The sequence below is a fragment of the Garra rufa genome, chromosome 1 (genome assembly GCF_049309525.1).
Source record: "Garra rufa chromosome 1, GarRuf1.0, whole genome shotgun sequence".
NCBI classification, from domain to species: domain Eukaryota; kingdom Metazoa; phylum Chordata; class Actinopteri; order Cypriniformes; family Cyprinidae; genus Garra; species Garra rufa.
The window spans coordinates 89316245-89332998 of NC_133361.1; the positions used below are offsets into that span (position 1 = coordinate 89316245).

Here is a 16754-nt window from a genome sequence, read left to right on the forward strand (position 1 = left end):
AATATGTCCTTAAGACGGGTATCATTAAACTGCAGCGCAATTACAGCTCACCGTTACCCATCGTAAACAGGTTGGGCCTGTCTGGTCCGGTGGGCTCTCAGTGGCGCTAAAGCTTCCAGTGCATGTCGAGCACAATGTATTAGCCTTCCACCGCCTTAACCGCTGGACCACCTCGTCATCTTGCGTGGTTTCTTTGTTTAACACTCCTGAATCATGTGCATGTGGATGCCTTCTTCGTCTTTTGTTTCAGCCGCCGAGGGCCTGTTTTCCACTGAGGCCCTGCGTCAAACTCCCTATGAGACACAATCGAACGTTAGTAGTAACCTCCGATTACGGCCGAATGTGGATTCTGCTCGGACGACGGGGCACCGGTACATCCTTTGTAGCTTTGGCTTGTTAGCCAAACGCTACAGCAGTTTGCCATTTCCCATCAAATCATCCTTGATTTCCTTAAGAAAGGTGCCCCAAATTGGTGGAAAATCACATCTCAACCATACGCTGTCCAAAGCATTGACCCGCCTTCACGCGGCAAAACAGAACGTGTTGTTGGCCCGCACTGCTGGGTCAAACTGCGCTTCCCAAAAATAGATTGGGTCAAAACCGACAGAAGAAAACTCTAAGCCTGCTCTAAGCCCTACCCACGGGGAGGGCTCGACAGTCTCGCACAACGCGAGAGCCTCCGTTTCGCCTGTGTAATTTGGGGGCCGATGAAAACTGGGTCCGACCCGGTGAAGAAGCCCACGACCAGCCCGGCTAGCTCAGTCGGTAGAGCATGAGACTCTTAATCTCAGGGTCGTGGGTTCGAACCCCACGTTGGGCGGCTCTGTTGACTCTCTTTCTTCCCAAAAGGGTGGCGGGCTCCAGCGTGCCCATTCGCCGCGCAGGCTGAGTGGATTTTGCGAGCTCCGGAAACATCTTTCAAAACAGATGTCGCTGTTAGTGCGAGCGATTTTAATCCCTATCACTAACCCTAACCCTTGCTTTTACACCGGTGATCCGGCGGCAGCAAGCAACAGCGGCTGTCTCTGTGGCGCAATCGGTTAGCGCGTTCGGCTGTTAACCGAAAGGTTGGTGGTTCGAGCCCACCCAGGGACGTGTGAAATGCCGGAGTTTTGCACGCGCGTCAGGTGTCCACTAACGCCTATGCCATTCTTAGGGTTGCGAGGCACAGCTTTCTCAGGGCGTTTATCTTGTGCACCTTCAATAAGCTGGCTTGTTTTAAAAGAATTCAGCGGCGGGTGTTTGGTGAACATTTTCACCAGCTCGAGTAGTTTGCTGTGGCATGTGGATGCCTTCTTTACTGATGATCTGTCTCTGGGGCTCATCTAGTTGACATAGTTTCCGCTGACATTCGGCTGAAGGTGCTGATCCACTATCTGCTCTTGGTACGGACTGGAACCGGGGGACTGTAGTGACCATCAGATCGGAATACAGAATGGATCTGGTGGCTACGGTGACCTCAGAATAAGAAGAAACAGACTAATATTAATGTAGATGCAAAAGTTCCATGTTGCCACAAAGTCAATACCCAATACCCCACCGGGATGACTTGAAAATACAGTCAGCATCGGCAATTTTTGCCAGTCTCTCTGGAGGCTTGTTGAGAAAGATAGTCTTGCTTCGTTTTGTTTCCTTTTATTGGCGTGGCTGGTTGTTGGTCCTCGTCAAAGAGGTGTCCACCGATCATAGCGTGCCGGAGCCAGAAGACTTGTTGTTTTGTCAATATGTTCTCAAGACTTTGCGGCAGTTATCAATAAACTACAGCACAGTCACAGCTCGCCGCTACCCATCGTAAACAGGTTGGGCCTGTCTGTTCCGGTGGGCTCTCAGTGGTGCTAAAGCATCAAATGAAGAGGATGGGATTCGAACCCACACAAACCAAGGCGTGCCGAGCACAACGGACTAGCCTTGCATCGCCTTAACCACTCGACCACCTTTCGTTTTGCGCGGTCCTTTTGTTTAACACTCCCGATTCAGACCACCAGCTCATTAGTAGAGCGCTCGGTGAACTGAACTGAGTGTGTCAGATAGGGAAGACACACAAAAATTGCAGAGTGGGGTCCCCAGGACCGAGGATCACTGCTAAATGTACCGAACGACGAGGATGGGATTCAAACCCACGCGTGCAGAGCACAATGGATTAGCAGTCCATCGCCTTAACCACGCGGCCACCTCGTCATATTACGTGGCGTCTTTTATTTAGCACTCCCGATTCAGATCATCAGCTCATTAGTAGAGAACTCAAAGAACTGAACTGAGTGTGTTAGATAAGGAGGACACACAAAAAGTTCAGCATGGGGTCCCCAGGACCTAGATTAAGGTCCAGTGCTAAAGGAACCGAACGACAAGGATGGGATTAGCAGTCCATCGCCTTAACCACTCGGCCTCCCCGCCCCCTTGCTGACTGAGAGAGGCCATGCTGCGGACCTTTTCAGCTGCTGCTGTGCTTTCAGCAGGCTGTTTTGAGCACAGAGGGAATAGTGAATGAGCCGTCTTTTACACACCTCTAATCTGTTCCGTAGAAACACGGTGCAGCAACCCGTGCCAGGAGACTGTTTGTGCGGCAGTTTAAAGCTTGCTACCACCTTGTCGGCTCACATCCACGTAGGTGCCTGAAAAGGTCACGACCGTCGCCGGCATTCTTTCGCAGAGGCAATATTGTAGCCTGTGAGGTTTATCCGAGGCGCGATCATTGCTGGTTGAAAACTTTACCCAATACCCCGCCAGGATGACTTGAAATACAGTCAGCTTTGGCAATTTTTGCTAGCCTCTCTGGAGGCTTAGAGTATTGTTGAGAAAAAGTAGTCTTGTTTCGTTTAGGTTTTGCTTCTCGTTGAAAAGGTGTCTGCTGATGATTGAGCGCCAGAGCCAGAAGGTTTTGTAAATGTTTTGTAAATATGTCCTCAAGACGGGTATCATTAAACTGCAGCGCAATTACAGCTCACCGTTACCCATCGTAAACAGGTTGGGCCTGTCTGGTCCGGTGGGCTCTCAGTGGCGCTAAAGCTTCCAGTGCATGTCGAGCACAATGTATTAGCCTTCCACCGCCTTAACCGCTGGACCACCTCGTCATCTTGCGTGGTTTCTTTGTTTAACACTCCTGAATCATGTGCATGTGGATGCCTTCTTCGTCTTTTGTTTCAGCCGCCGAGGGCCTGTTTTCCACTGAGGCCCTGCGTCAAACTCCCTATGAGACACAATCGAACGTTGGTAGTAACCTCCGATTACGGCCGAATGTGGATTCTGCTCGGACGACGGGGCACCGGTACATCCTTTGTAGCTTTGGCTTGTTAGCCAAACGCTACAGCAGTTTGCCATTTCCCATCAAATCATCCTTGATTTCCTTAAGAAAGGTGCCCCAAATTGGTGGAAAATCACATCTCAACCATACGCTGTCCAAAGCATTGACCCGCCTTCACGCGGCAAAACAGAACGTGTTGTTGGCCCGCACTGCTGGGTCAAACTGCGCTTCCCAAAAATAGATTGGGTCAAAACCGACAGAAGAAAACTCTAAGCCTGCTCTAAGCCCTACCCACGGGGAGGGCTCGACAGTCTCGCACAACGCGAGAGCCTCCGTTTCGCCTGTGTAATTTGGGGGCCGATGAAAACTGGGTCCGACCCGGTGAAGAAGCCCACGACCAGCCCGGCTAGCTCAGTCGGTAGAGCATGAGACTCTTAATCTCAGGGTCGTGGGTTCGAGCCCCACGTTGTCTCTGTTGACTCTCTTTCTTCCCAAAAGGGTGGCGGGCTCCAGCGTGCCCATTCGCCGCGCAGGCTGAGTGGATTTTGCGAGCTCCGGAAACATCTTTCAAAACAGATGTCGCTGTTAGTGCGAGCGATTTTAATCCCTATCACTAACCCTAACCCTTGCTTTTACACCGGTGATCCGGCGGCAGCAAGCAACAGCGGCTGTCTCTGTGGCGCAATCGGTTAGCGCGTTCGGCTGTTAACCGAAAGGTTGGTGGTTCGAGCCCACCCAGGGACGTGTGAAATGCCGGAGTTTTGCACGCGCGTCAGGTGTCCACTAACGCCTATGCCATTCTTAGGGTTACGAGGCACAGCTTTCTCAGGGCGTTTATCTTGTGCACCTTCAATAAGCTGGCTTGTTTTAAAAGAATTCAGCGGCGGGTGTTTGGTGAACATTTTCACCAGCTCGAGTAGTTTGCTGTGGCATGTGGATGCCTTCTTTACTGATGATCTGTCTCTGGGGCTCATCTAGTTGACATAGTTTCCGCTGACATTCGGCTGAAGGTGCTGATCCACTATCTGCTCTTGGTACGGACTGGAACCGGGGGACTGTAGTGACCATCAGATCGGAATACAGAATGGATCTGGTGGCTACGGTGACCTCAGAATAAGAAGAAACAGACTAATATTAATGTAGATGCAAAAGTTCCATGTTGCCACAAAGTCAATACCCAATACCCCACCGGGATGACTTGAAAATACAGTCAGCATCGGCAATTTTTGCCAGTCTCTCTGGAGGCTTGTTGAGAAAGATAGTCTTGCTTCGTTTTGTTTCCTTTTATTGGCGTGGCTGGTTGTTGGTCCTCGTCAAAGAGGTGTCCACCGATCATAGCGTGCCGGAGCCAGAAGACTTGTTGTTTTGTCAATATGTTCTCAAGACTTTGCGGCAGTTATCAATAAACTACAGCACAGTCACAGCTCGCCGCTACCCATCGTAAACAGGTTGGGCCTGTCTGTTCCGGTGGGCTCTCAGTGGTGCTAAAGCATCAAATGAAGAGGATGGGATTCGAACCCACACAAACCAAGGCGTGCCGAGCACAACGGACTAGCCTTGCATCGCCTTAACCACTCGACCACCTTTCGTTTTGCGCGGTCCTTTTGTTTAACACTCCCGATTCAGACCACCAGCTCATTAGTAGAGCGCTCGGTGAACTGAACTGAGTGTGTCAGATAGGGAAGACACACAAAAATTGCAGAGTGGGGTCCCCAGGACCGAGGATCACTGCTAAATGTACCAAACGACGAGGATGGGATTCGAACCCACGCGTGCAGAGCACAATGGATTAGCAGTCCATCGCCTTAACCACTCGGCCACCTCGTCATATTACGTGGCGTCTTTTATTTAGCACTCCCGATTCAGATCATCAGCTCATTAGTAGAGAACTCAAAGAACTGAACTGAGTGTGTTAGATAAGGAGGACACACAAAAAGTTCAGCATGGGGTCCCCAGGACCTAGATTAAGGTCCAGTGCTAAAGGAACCGAACGACAAGGATGGGATTAGCAGTCCATCGCCTTAACCACTCGGCCTCCTCGCCCCCTTGCTGACTGAGAGAGGCCATGCTGCGGACCTTTTCAGCTGCTGCTGTGCTTTCAGCAGGCTGTTTTGAGCACAGAGGGAATAGTGAATGAGCCGTCTTTTACACACCTCTAATCTGTTCCGTAGAAACACGTTGCAGCAACCCGTGCCAGGAGACTGTTTGTGCGGCAGTTTAAAGCTTGCTACCACCTTGTCGGCTCACATCCACGTAGGTGCCTGAAAAGGTCACGACCGTCGCCGGCATTCTTTCGCAGAGGCAATATTGTAGCCTGTGAGGTTTATCCGAGGCGCGATCATTGCTGGTTGAAAACTTTACCCAATACCCTGCCAGGATGACTTGAAATACAGTCAGCTTTGGCAATTTTTGCTAGCCTCTCTGGAGGCTTAGAGTATTGTTGAGAAAAAGTAGTCTTGTTTCGTTTAGGTTTTGCTTCTCGTTGAAAAGGTGTCTGCTGATGATTGAGCGCCAGAGCCAGAAGGCTTGTTGTTTTGTAAATATGTCCTCAAGACGGGTATCATTAAACTGCAGCGCAATTACAGCTCACCGTTACCCATCGTAAACAGGTTGGGCCTGTCTGGTCCGGTGGGCTCTCAGTGGCGCTAAAGCGTCCAGTGCATGTCGAGCACAATGTATTAGCCTTCCACCGCCTTAACCGCTGGACCACCTCGTCATCTTGCGTGGTTTCTTTGTTTAACACTCCTGAATCATGTGCATGTGGATGCCTTCTTCGTCTTTTGTTTCAGCCGCCGAGGGCCTGTTTTCCACTGAGGCCCTGCGTCAAACTCCCTATGAGACACAATCGAACGTTAGTAGTAACCTCCGATTACGGCCGAATGTGGATTCTGCTCGGACGACGGGGCACCGGTACATCCTTTGTAGCTTTGGCTTGTTAGCCAAACGCTACAGCAGTTTGCCATTTCCCATCAAATCATCCTTGATTTCCTTAAGAAAGGTGCCCCAAATTGGTGGAAAATCACATCTCAACCATACGCTGTCCAAAGCATTGACCCGCCTTCACGCGGCAAAACAGAACGTGTTGTTGGCCCGCACTGCTGGGTCAAACTGCGCTTCCCAAAAATAGATTGGGTCAAAACCGACAGAAGAAAACTCTAAGCCTGCTCTAAGCCCTACCCACGGGGAGGGCTCGACAGTCTCGCACAACGCGAGAGCCTCCGTTTCGCCTGTGTAATTTGGGGGCCGATGAAAACTGGGTCCGACCCGGTGAAGAAGCCCACGACCAGCCCGGCTAGCTCAGTCGGTAGAGCATGAGACTCTTAATCTCAGGGTCGTGGGTTCGAGCCCCACGTTGGGCGGCTCTGTTGACTCTCTTTCTTCCCAAAAGGGTGGCGGGCTCCAGCGTGCCCATTCGCCGCGCAGGCTGAGTGGATTTTGCGAGCTCCGGAAACATCTTTCAAAACAGATGTCGCTGTTAGTGCGAGCGATTTTAATCCCTATCACTAACCCTAACCCTTGCTTTTACACCGGTGATCCGGCGGCAGCAAGCAACAGCGGCTGTCTCTGTGGCGCAATCGGTTAGCGCGTTCGGCTGTTAACCGAAAGGTTGGTGGTTCGAGCCCACCCAGGGACGTGTGAAATGCCGGAGTTTTGCACGCGCGTCAGGTGTCCACTAACGCCTATGCCATTCTTAGGGTTGCGAGGCACAGCTTTCTCAGGGCGTTTATCTTGTGCACCTTCAATAAGCTGGCTTGTTTTAAAAGAATTCAGCGGCGGGTGTTTGGTGAACATTTTCACCAGCTCGAGTAGTTTGCTGTGGCATGTGGATGCCTTCTTTACTGATGATCTGTCTCTGGGGCTCATCTAGTTGACATAGTTTCCGCTGACATTCGGCTGAAGGTGCTGATCCACTATCTGCTCTTGGTACGGACTGGAACCGGGGGACTGTAGTGACCATCAGATCGGAATACAGAATGGATCTGGTGGCTACGGTGACCTCAGAATAAGAAGAAACAGACTAATATTAATGTAGATGCAAAAGTTCCATGTTGCCACAAAGTCAATACCCAATACCCCACCGGGATGACTTGAAAATACAGTCAGCATCGGCAATTTTTGCCAGTCTCTCTGGAGGCTTGTTGAGAAAGATAGTCTTGCTTCGTTTTGTTTCCTTTTATTGGCGTGGCTGGTTGTTGGTCCTCGTCAAAGAGGTGTCCACCGATCATAGCGTGCCGGAGCCAGAAGACTTGTTGTTTTGTCAATATGTTCTCAAGACTTTGCGGCAGTTATCAATAAACTACAGCACAGTCACAGCTCGCCGCTACCCATCGTAAACAGGTTGGGCCTGTCTGTTCCGGTGGGCTCTCAGTGGTGCTAAAGCATCAAATGAAGAGGATGGGATTCGAACCCACACAAACCAAGGCGTGCCGAGCACAACGGACTAGCCTTGCATCGCCTTAACCACTCGACCACCTTTCGTTTTGCGCGGTCCTTTTGTTTAACACTCCCGATTCAGACCACCAGCTCATTAGTAGAGCGCTCGGTGAACTGAACTGAGTGTGTCAGATAGGGAAGACACACAAAAATTGCAGAGTGGGGTCCCCAGGACCGAGGATCACTGCTAAATGTACCAAACGACGAGGATGGGATTCGAACCCACGCGTGCAGAGCACAATGGATTAGCAGTCCATCGCCTTAACCACTCGGCCACCTCGTCATATTACGTGGCGTCTTTTATTTAGCACTCCCGATTCAGATCATCAGCTCATTAGTAGAGAACTCAAAGAACTGAACTGAGTGTGTTAGATAAGGAGGACACACAAAAAGTTCAGCATGGGGTCCCCAGGACCTAGATTAAGGTCCAGTGCTAAAGGAACCGAACGACAAGGATGGGATTAGCAGTCCATCGCCTTAACCACTCGGCCTCCCCGCCCCCTTGCTGACTGAGAGAGGCCATGCTGCGGACCTTTTCAGCTGCTGCTGTGCTTTCAGCAGGCTGTTTTGAGCACAGAGGGAATAGTGAATGAGCCGTCTTTTACACACCTCTAATCTGTTCCGTAGAAACACGGTGCAGCAACCCGTGCCAGGAGACTGTTTGTGCGGCAGTTTAAAGCTTGCTACCACCTTGTCGGCTCACATCCACGTAGGTGCCTGAAAAGGTCACGACCGTCGCCGGCATTCTTTCGCAGAGGCAATATTGTAGCCTGTGAGGTTTATCCGAGGCGCGATCATTGCTGGTTGAAAACTTTACCCAATACCCCGCCAGGATGACTTGAAATACAGTCAGCTTTGGCAATTTTTGCTAGCCTCTCTGGAGGCTTAGAGTATTGTTGAGAAAAAGTAGTCTTGTTTCGTTTAGGTTTTGCTTCTCGTTGAAAAGGTGTCTGCTGATGATTGAGCGCCAGAGCCAGAAGGCTTGTTGTTTTGTAAATATGTCCTTAAGACGGGTATCATTAAACTGCAGCGCAATTACAGCTCACCGTTACCCATCGTAAACAGGTTGGGCCTGTCTGGTCCGGTGGGCTCTCAGTGGCGCTAAAGCTTCCAGTGCATGTCGAGCACAATGTATTAGCCTTCCACCGCCTTAACCGCTGGACCACCTCGTCATCTTGCGTGGTTTCTTTGTTTAACACTCCTGAATCATGTGCATGTGGATGCCTTCTTCGTCTTTTGTTTCAGCCGCCGAGGGCCTGTTTTCCACTGAGGCCCTGCGTCAAACTCCCTATGAGACACAATCGAACGTTAGTAGTAACCTCCGATTACGGCCGAATGTGGATTCTGCTCGGACGACGGGGCACCGGTACATCCTTTGTAGCTTTGGCTTGTTAGCCAAACGCTACAGCAGTTTGCCATTTCCCATCAAATCATCCTTGATTTCCTTAAGAAAGGTGCCCCAAATTGGTGGAAAATCACATCTCAACCATACGCTGTCCAAAGCATTGACCCGCCTTCACGCGGCAAAACAGAACGTGTTGTTGGCCCGCACTGCTGGGTCAAACTGCGCTTCCCAAAAATAGATTGGGTCAAAACCGACAGAAGAAAACTCTAAGCCTGCTCTAAGCCCTACCCACGGGGAGGGCTCGACAGTCTCGCACAACGCGAGAGCCTCCGTTTCGCCTGTGTAATTTGGGGGCCGATGAAAACTGGGTCCGACCCGGTGAAGAAGCCCACGACCAGCCCGGCTAGCTCAGTCGGTAGAGCATGAGACTCTTAATCTCAGGGTCGTGGGTTCGAGCCCCACGTTGGGCGGCTCTGTTGACTCTCTTTCTTCCCAAAAGGGTGGCGGGCTCCAGCGTGCCCATTCGCCGCGCAGGCTGAGTGGATTTTGCGAGCTCCGGAAACATCTTTCAAAACAGATGTCGCTGTTAGTGCGAGCGATTTTAATCCCTATCACTAACCCTAACCCTTGCTTTTACACCGGTGATCCGGCGGCAGCAAGCAACAGCGGCTGTCTCTGTGGCGCAATCGGTTAGCGCGTTCGGCTGTTAACCGAAAGGTTGGTGGTTCGAGCCCACCCAGGGACGTGTGAAATGCCGGAGTTTTGCACGCGCGTCAGGTGTCCACTAACGCCTATGCCATTCTTAGGGTTGCGAGGCACAGCTTTCTCAGGGCGTTTATCTTGTGCACCTTCAATAAGCTGGCTTGTTTTAAAAGAATTCAGCGGCGGGTGTTTGGTGAACATTTTCACCAGCTCGAGTAGTTTGCTGTGGCATGTGGATGCCTTCTTTACTGATGATCTGTCTCTGGGGCTCATCTAGTTGACATAGTTTCCGCTGACATTCGGCTGAAGGTGCTGATCCACTATCTGCTCTTGGTACGGACTGGAACCGGGGGACTGTAGTGACCATCAGATCGGAATACAGAATGGATCTGGTGGCTACGGTGACCTCAGAATAAGAAGAAACAGACTAATATTAATGTAGATGCAAAAGTTCCATGTTGCCACAAAGTCAATACCCAATACCCCACCGGGATGACTTGAAAATACAGTCAGCATCGGCAATTTTTGCCAGTCTCTCTGGAGGCTTGTTGAGAAAGATAGTCTTGCTTCGTTTTGTTTCCTTTTATTGGCGTGGCTGGTTGTTGGTCCTCGTCAAAGAGGTGTCCACCGATCATAGCGTGCCGGAGCCAGAAGACTTGTTGTTTTGTCAATATGTTCTCAAGACTTTGCGGCAGTTATCAATAAACTACAGCACAGTCACAGCTCGCCGCTACCCATCGTAAACAGGTTGGGCCTGTCTGTTCCGGTGGGCTCTCAGTGGTGCTAAAGCATCAAATGAAGAGGATGGGATTCGAACCCACACAAACCAAGGCGTGCCGAGCACAACGGACTAGCCTTGCATCGCCTTAACCACTCGACCACCTTTCGTTTTGCGCGGTCCTTTTGTTTAACACTCCCGATTCAGACCACCAGCTCATTAGTAGAGCGCTCGGTGAACTGAACTGAGTGTGTCAGATAGGGAAGACACACAAAAATTGCAGAGTGGGGTCCCCAGGACCGAGGATCACTGCTAAATGTACCAAACGACGAGGATGGGATTCGAACCCACGCGTGCAGAGCACAATGGATTAGCAGTCCATCGCCTTAACCACTCGGCCACCTCGTCATATTACGTGGCGTCTTTTATTTAGCACTCCCGATTCAGATCATCAGCTCATTAGTAGAGAACTCAAAGAACTGAACTGAGTGTGTTAGATAAGGAGGACACACAAAAAGTTCAGCATGGGGTCCCCAGGACCTAGATTAAGGTCCAGTGCTAAAGGAACCGAACGACAAGGATGGGATTAGCAGTCCATCGCCTTAACCACTCGGCCTCCTCGCCCCCTTGCTGACTGAGAGAGGCCATGCTGCGGACCTTTTCAGCTGCTGCTGTGCTTTCAGCAGGCTGTTTTGAGCACAGAGGGAATAGTGAATGAGCCGTCTTTTACACACCTCTAATCTGTTCCGTAGAAACACGTTGCAGCAACCCGTGCCAGGAGACTGTTTGTGCGGCAGTTTAAAGCTTGCTACCACCTTGTCGGCTCACATCCACGTAGGTGCCTGAAAAGGTCACGACCGTCGCCGGCATTCTTTCGCAGAGGCAATATTGTAGCCTGTGAGGTTTATCCGAGGCGCGATCATTGCTGGTTGAAAACTTTACCCAATACCCTGCCAGGATGACTTGAAATACAGTCAGCTTTGGCAATTTTTGCTAGCCTCTCTGGAGGCTTAGAGTATTGTTGAGAAAAAGTAGTCTTGTTTCGTTTAGGTTTTGCTTCTCGTTGAAAAGGTGTCTGCTGATGATTGAGCGCCAGAGCCAGAAGGCTTGTTGTTTTGTAAATATGTCCTCAAGACGGGTATCATTAAACTGCAGCGCAATTACAGCTCACCGTTACCCATCGTAAACAGGTTGGGCCTGTCTGGTCCGGTGGGCTCTCAGTGGCGCTAAAGCGTCCAGTGCATGTCGAGCACAATGTATTAGCCTTCCACCGCCTTAACCGCTGGACCACCTCGTCATCTTGCGTGGTTTCTTTGTTTAACACTCCTGAATCATGTGCATGTGGATGCCTTCTTCGTCTTTTGTTTCAGCCGCCGAGGGCCTGTTTTCCACTGAGGCCCTGCGTCAAACTCCCTATGAGACACAATCGAACGTTAGTAGTAACCTCCGATTACGGCCGAATGTGGATTCTGCTCGGACAACGGGGCACCGGTACATCCTTTGTAGCTTTGGCTTGTTAGCCAAACGCTACAGCAGTTTGCCATTTCCCATCAAATCATCCTTGATTTCCTTAAGAAAGGTGCCCCAAATTGGTGGAAAATCACATCTCAACCATACGCTGTCCAAAGCATTGACCCGCCTTCACGCGGCAAAACAGAACGTGTTGTTGGCCCGCACTGCTGGGTCAAACTGCGCTTCCCAAAAATAGATTGGGTCAAAACCGACAGAAGAAAACTCTAAGCCTGCTCTAAGCCCTACCCACGGGGAGGGCTCGACAGTCTCGCACAACGCGAGAGCCTCCGTTTCGCCTGTGTAATTTGGGGGCCGATGAAAACTGGGTCCGACCCGGTGAAGAAGCCCACGACCAGCCCGGCTAGCTCAGTCGGTAGAGCATGAGACTCTTAATCTCAGGGTCGTGGGTTCGAGCCCCACGTTGGGCGGCTCTGTTGACTCTCTTTCTTCCCAAAAGGGTGGCGGGCTCCAGCGTGCCCATTCGCCGCGCAGGCTGAGTGGATTTTGCGAGCTCCGGAAACATCTTTCAAAACAGATGTCGCTGTTAGTGCGAGCGATTTTAATCCCTATCACTAACCCTAACCCTTGCTTTTACACCGGTGATCCGGCGGCAGCAAGCAACAGCGGCTGTCTCTGTGGCGCAATCGGTTAGCGCGTTCGGCTGTTAACCGAAAGGTTGGTGGTTCGAGCCCACCCAGGGACGTGTGAAATGCCGGAGTTTTGCACGCGCGTCAGGTGTCCACTAACGCCTATGCCATTCTTAGGGTTGCGAGGCACAGCTTTCTCAGGGCGTTTATCTTGTGCACCTTCAATAAGCTGGCTTGTTTTAAAAGAATTCAGCGGCGGGTGTTTGGTGAACATTTTCACCAGCTCGAGTAGTTTGCTGTGGCATGTGGATGCCTTCTTTACTGATGATCTGTCTCTGGGGCTCATCTAGTTGACATAGTTTCCGCTGACATTCGGCTGAAGGTGCTGATCCACTATCTGCTCTTGGTACGGACTGGAACCGGGGGACTGTAGTGACCATCAGATCGGAATACAGAATGGATCTGGTGGCTACGGTGACCTCAGAATAAGAAGAAACAGACTAATATTAATGTAGATGCAAAAGTTCCATGTTGCCACAAAGTCAATACCCAATACCCCACCGGGATGACTTGAAAATACAGTCAGCATCGGCAATTTTTGCCAGTCTCTCTGGAGGCTTGTTGAGAAAGATAGTCTTGCTTCGTTTTGTTTCCTTTTATTGGCGTGGCTGGTTGTTGGTCCTCGTCAAAGAGGTGTCCACCGATCATAGCGTGCCGGAGCCAGAAGACTTGTTGTTTTGTCAATATGTTCTCAAGACTTTGCGGCAGTTATCAATAAACTACAGCACAGTCACAGCTCGCCGCTACCCATCGTAAACAGGTTGGGCCTGTCTGTTCCGGTGGGCTCTCAGTGGTGCTAAAGCATCAAATGAAGAGGATGGGATTCGAACCCACACAAACCAAGGCGTGCCGAGCACAACGGACTAGCCTTGCATCGCCTTAACCACTCGACCACCTTTCGTTTTGCGCGGTCCTTTTGTTTAACACTCCCGATTCAGACCACCAGCTCATTAGTAGAGCGCTCGGTGAACTGAACTGAGTGTGTCAGATAGGGAAGACACACAAAAATTGCAGAGTGGGGTCCCCAGGACCGAGGATCACTGCTAAATGTACCAAACGACGAGGATGGGATTCGAACCCACGCGTGCAGAGCACAATGGATTAGCAGTCCATCGCCTTAACCACTCGGCCACCTCGTCATATTACGTGGCGTCTTTTATTTAGCACTCCCGATTCAGATCATCAGCTCATTAGTAGAGAACTCAAAGAACTGAACTGAGTGTGTTAGATAAGGAGGACACACAAAAAGTTCAGCATGGGGTCCCCAGGACCTAGATTAAGGTCCAGTGCTAAAGGAACCGAACGACAAGGATGGGATTAGCAGTCCATCGCCTTAACCACTCGGCCTCCTCGCCCCCTTGCTGACTGAGAGAGGCCATGCTGCGGACCTTTTCAGCTGCTGCTGTGCTTTCAGCAGGCTGTTTTGAGCACAGAGGGAATAGTGAATGAGCCGTCTTTTACACACCTCTAATCTGTTCCGTAGAAACACGGTGCAGCAACCCGTGCCAGGAGACTGTTTGTGCGGCAGTTTAAAGCTTGCTACCACCTTGTCGGCTCACATCCACGTAGGTGCCTGAAAAGGTCACGACCGTCGCCGGCATTCTTTCGCAGAGGCAATATTGTAGCCTGTGAGGTTTATCCGAGGCGCGATCATTGCTGGTTGAAAACTTTACCCAATACCCTGCCAGGATGACTTGAAATACAGTCAGCTTTGGCAATTTTTGCTAGCCTCTCTGGAGGCTTAGAGTATTGTTGAGAAAAAGTAGTCTTGTTTCGTTTAGGTTTTGCTTCTCGTTGAAAAGGTGTCTGCTGATGATTGAGCGCCAGAGCCAGAAGGCTTGTTGTTTTGTAAATATGTCCTCAAGACGGGTATCATTAAACTGCAGCGCAATTACAGCTCACCGTTACCCATCGTAAACAGGTTGGGCCTGTCTGGTCCGGTGGGCTCTCAGTGGCGCTAAAGCTTCCAGTGCATGTCGAGCACAATGTATTAGCCTTCCACCGCCTTAACCGCTGGACCACCTCGTCATCTTGCGTGGTTTCTTTGTTTAACACTCCTGAATCATGTGCATGTGGATGCCTTCTTCGTCTTTTGTTTCAGCCGCCGAGGGCCTGTTTTCCACTGAGGCCCTGCGTCAAACTCCCTATGAGACACAATCGAACGTTAGTAGTAACCTCCGATTACGGCCGAATGTGGATTCTGCTCGGACGACGGGGCACCGGTACATCCTTTGTAGCTTTGGCTTGTTAGCCAAACGCTACAGCAGTTTGCCATTTCCCATCAAATCATCCTTGATTTCCTTAAGAAAGGTGCCCCAAATTGGTGGAAAATCACATCTCAACCATACGCTGTCCAAAGCATTGACCCGCCTTCACGCGGCAAAACAGAACGTGTTGTTGGCCCGCACTGCTGGGTCAAACTGCGCTTCCCAAAAATAGATTGGGTCAAAACCGACAGAAGAAAACTCTAAGCCTGCTCTAAGCCCTACCCACGGGGAGGGCTCGACAGTCTCGCACAACGCGAGAGCCTCCGTTTCGCCTGTGTAATTTGGGGGCCGATGAAAACTGGGTCCGACCCGGTGAAGAAGCCCACGACCAGCCCGGCTAGCTCAGTCGGTAGAGCATGAGACTCTTAATCTCAGGGTCGTGGGTTCGAGCCCCACGTTGGGCGGCTCTGTTGACTCTCTTTCTTCCCAAAAGGGTGGCGGGCTCCAGCGTGCCCATTCGCCGCGCAGGCTGAGTGGATTTTGCGAGCTCCGGAAACATCTTTCAAAACAGATGTCGCTGTTAGTGCGAGCGATTTTAATCCCTATCACTAACCCTAACCCTTGCTTTTACACCGGTGATCCGGCGGCAGCAAGCAACAGCGGCTGTCTCTGTGGCGCAATCGGTTAGCGCGTTCGGCTGTTAACCGAAAGGTTGGTGGTTCGAGCCCACCCAGGGACGTGTGAAATGCCGGAGTTTTGCACGCGCGTCAGGTGTCCACTAACGCCTATGCCATTCTTAGGGTTGCGAGGCACAGCTTTCTCAGGGCGTTTATCTTGTGCACCTTCAATAAGCTGGCTTGTTTTAAAAGAATTCAGCGGCGGGTGTTTGGTGAACATTTTCACCAGCTCGAGTAGTTTGCTGTGGCATGTGGATGCCTTCTTTACTGATGATCTGTCTCTGGGGCTCATCTAGTTGACATAGTTTCCGCTGACATTCGGCTGAAGGTGCTGATCCACTATCTGCTCTTGGTACGGACTGGAACCGGGGGACTGTAGTGACCATCAGATCGGAATACAGAATGGATCTGGTGGCTACGGTGACCTCAGAATAAGAAGAAACAGACTAATATTAATGTAGATGCAAAAGTTCCATGTTGCCACAAAGTCAATACCCAATACCCCACCGGGATGACTTGAAAATACAGTCAGCATCGGCAATTTTTGCCAGTCTCTCTGGAGGCTTGTTGAGAAAGATAGTCTTGCTTCGTTTTGTTTCCTTTTATTGGCGTGGCTGGTTGTTGGTCCTCGTCAAAGAGGTGTCCACCGATCATAGCGTGCCGGAGCCAGAAGACTTGTTGTTTTGTCAATATGTTCTCAAGACTTTGCGGCAGTTATCAATAAACTACAGCACAGTCACAGCTCGCCGCTACCCATCGTAAACAGGTTGGGCCTGTCTGTTCCGGTGGGCTCTCAGTGGTGCTAAAGCATCAAATGAAGAGGATGGGATTGGAACCCACACAAACCAAGGCGTGCCGAGCACAACGGACTAGCCTTGCATCGCCTTAACCACTCGACCACCTTTCGTTTTGCGCGGTCCTTTTGTTTAACACTCCCGATTCAGACCACCAGCTCATTAGTAGAGCGCTCGGTGAACTGAACTGAGTGTGTCAGATAGGGAAGACACACAAAAATTGCAGAGTGGGGTCCCCAGGACCGAGGATCACTGCTAAATGTACCGAACGACGAGGATGGGATTCGAACCCACGCGTGCAGAGCACAATGGATTAGCAGTCCATCGCCTTAACCACTCGGCCACCTCGTCATATTACGTGGCGTCTTTTATTTAGCACTCCCGATTCAGATCATCAGCTCATTAGTAGAGAACTCAAAGAACTGAACTGAGTGTGTTAGATAAGGAGGACACACAAAAAGTTCAGCACGGGGTCCC

The 16754-nt window shown here is 50.8% G+C and overlaps 21 non-coding genes across 21 annotated transcripts; 16 read left to right on the forward strand and 5 right to left on the reverse strand.

Moving 5' to 3' along the window:
• Positions 1-747: 747 nt before the first annotated feature.
• Positions 748-820, forward strand: trnak-cuu (transfer RNA lysine (anticodon CUU)). Its single transcript has one exon. It is a non-coding gene; the product is annotated as a tRNA-Lys (tRNA).
• A 201-nt stretch (positions 821-1021) lies between these two features.
• On the forward strand, positions 1022-1095 carry trnan-guu (transfer RNA asparagine (anticodon GUU)). The gene has a single exon. It is a non-coding gene; the product is annotated as a tRNA-Asn (tRNA).
• Positions 1096-2638: 1543 nt separating this feature from the next.
• Positions 2639-2779, forward strand: LOC141283108 (U4 spliceosomal RNA). Its single transcript, XR_012338095.1, has one exon. It is a non-coding gene; the product is annotated as a U4 spliceosomal RNA (small nuclear RNA).
• Positions 2780-3911: 1132 nt separating this feature from the next.
• On the forward strand, positions 3912-3985 carry trnan-guu (transfer RNA asparagine (anticodon GUU)). Its single transcript has one exon. It is a non-coding gene; the product is annotated as a tRNA-Asn (tRNA).
• Positions 3986-4986: 1001 nt separating this feature from the next.
• On the reverse strand, positions 4987-5068 carry trnas-gcu (transfer RNA serine (anticodon GCU)). The gene has a single exon. It is a non-coding gene; the product is annotated as a tRNA-Ser (tRNA).
• Positions 5069-5528: 460 nt separating this feature from the next.
• LOC141284345 (U4 spliceosomal RNA) lies at positions 5529-5669 on the forward strand. Its single transcript, XR_012338410.1, has one exon. It is a non-coding gene; the product is annotated as a U4 spliceosomal RNA (small nuclear RNA).
• Positions 5670-6527: 858 nt separating this feature from the next.
• Positions 6528-6600, forward strand: trnak-cuu (transfer RNA lysine (anticodon CUU)). Its single transcript has one exon. It is a non-coding gene; the product is annotated as a tRNA-Lys (tRNA).
• A 201-nt stretch (positions 6601-6801) lies between these two features.
• On the forward strand, positions 6802-6875 carry trnan-guu (transfer RNA asparagine (anticodon GUU)). The gene has a single exon. It is a non-coding gene; the product is annotated as a tRNA-Asn (tRNA).
• Positions 6876-7876: 1001 nt separating this feature from the next.
• On the reverse strand, positions 7877-7958 carry trnas-gcu (transfer RNA serine (anticodon GCU)). The gene has a single exon. It is a non-coding gene; the product is annotated as a tRNA-Ser (tRNA).
• A 460-nt stretch (positions 7959-8418) lies between these two features.
• LOC141283116 (U4 spliceosomal RNA) lies at positions 8419-8559 on the forward strand. Its single transcript, XR_012338096.1, has one exon. It is a non-coding gene; the product is annotated as a U4 spliceosomal RNA (small nuclear RNA).
• Positions 8560-9417: 858 nt separating this feature from the next.
• Positions 9418-9490, forward strand: trnak-cuu (transfer RNA lysine (anticodon CUU)). Its single transcript has one exon. It is a non-coding gene; the product is annotated as a tRNA-Lys (tRNA).
• A 201-nt stretch (positions 9491-9691) lies between these two features.
• On the forward strand, positions 9692-9765 carry trnan-guu (transfer RNA asparagine (anticodon GUU)). Its single transcript has one exon. It is a non-coding gene; the product is annotated as a tRNA-Asn (tRNA).
• A 1001-nt stretch (positions 9766-10766) lies between these two features.
• On the reverse strand, positions 10767-10848 carry trnas-gcu (transfer RNA serine (anticodon GCU)). The gene has a single exon. It is a non-coding gene; the product is annotated as a tRNA-Ser (tRNA).
• Positions 10849-11308: 460 nt separating this feature from the next.
• On the forward strand, positions 11309-11449 carry LOC141284360 (U4 spliceosomal RNA). Its single transcript, XR_012338412.1, has one exon. It is a non-coding gene; the product is annotated as a U4 spliceosomal RNA (small nuclear RNA).
• An 858-nt stretch (positions 11450-12307) lies between these two features.
• trnak-cuu (transfer RNA lysine (anticodon CUU)) lies at positions 12308-12380 on the forward strand. The gene has a single exon. It is a non-coding gene; the product is annotated as a tRNA-Lys (tRNA).
• Positions 12381-12581: 201 nt separating this feature from the next.
• On the forward strand, positions 12582-12655 carry trnan-guu (transfer RNA asparagine (anticodon GUU)). Its single transcript has one exon. It is a non-coding gene; the product is annotated as a tRNA-Asn (tRNA).
• Positions 12656-13656: 1001 nt separating this feature from the next.
• On the reverse strand, positions 13657-13738 carry trnas-gcu (transfer RNA serine (anticodon GCU)). Its single transcript has one exon. It is a non-coding gene; the product is annotated as a tRNA-Ser (tRNA).
• A 460-nt stretch (positions 13739-14198) lies between these two features.
• LOC141284368 (U4 spliceosomal RNA) lies at positions 14199-14339 on the forward strand. The gene has a single exon (XR_012338413.1). It is a non-coding gene; the product is annotated as a U4 spliceosomal RNA (small nuclear RNA).
• An 858-nt stretch (positions 14340-15197) lies between these two features.
• trnak-cuu (transfer RNA lysine (anticodon CUU)) lies at positions 15198-15270 on the forward strand. Its single transcript has one exon. It is a non-coding gene; the product is annotated as a tRNA-Lys (tRNA).
• A 201-nt stretch (positions 15271-15471) lies between these two features.
• trnan-guu (transfer RNA asparagine (anticodon GUU)) lies at positions 15472-15545 on the forward strand. Its single transcript has one exon. It is a non-coding gene; the product is annotated as a tRNA-Asn (tRNA).
• A 1001-nt stretch (positions 15546-16546) lies between these two features.
• Positions 16547-16628, reverse strand: trnas-gcu (transfer RNA serine (anticodon GCU)). The gene has a single exon. It is a non-coding gene; the product is annotated as a tRNA-Ser (tRNA).
• Positions 16629-16754: the final 126 nt, after the last annotated feature.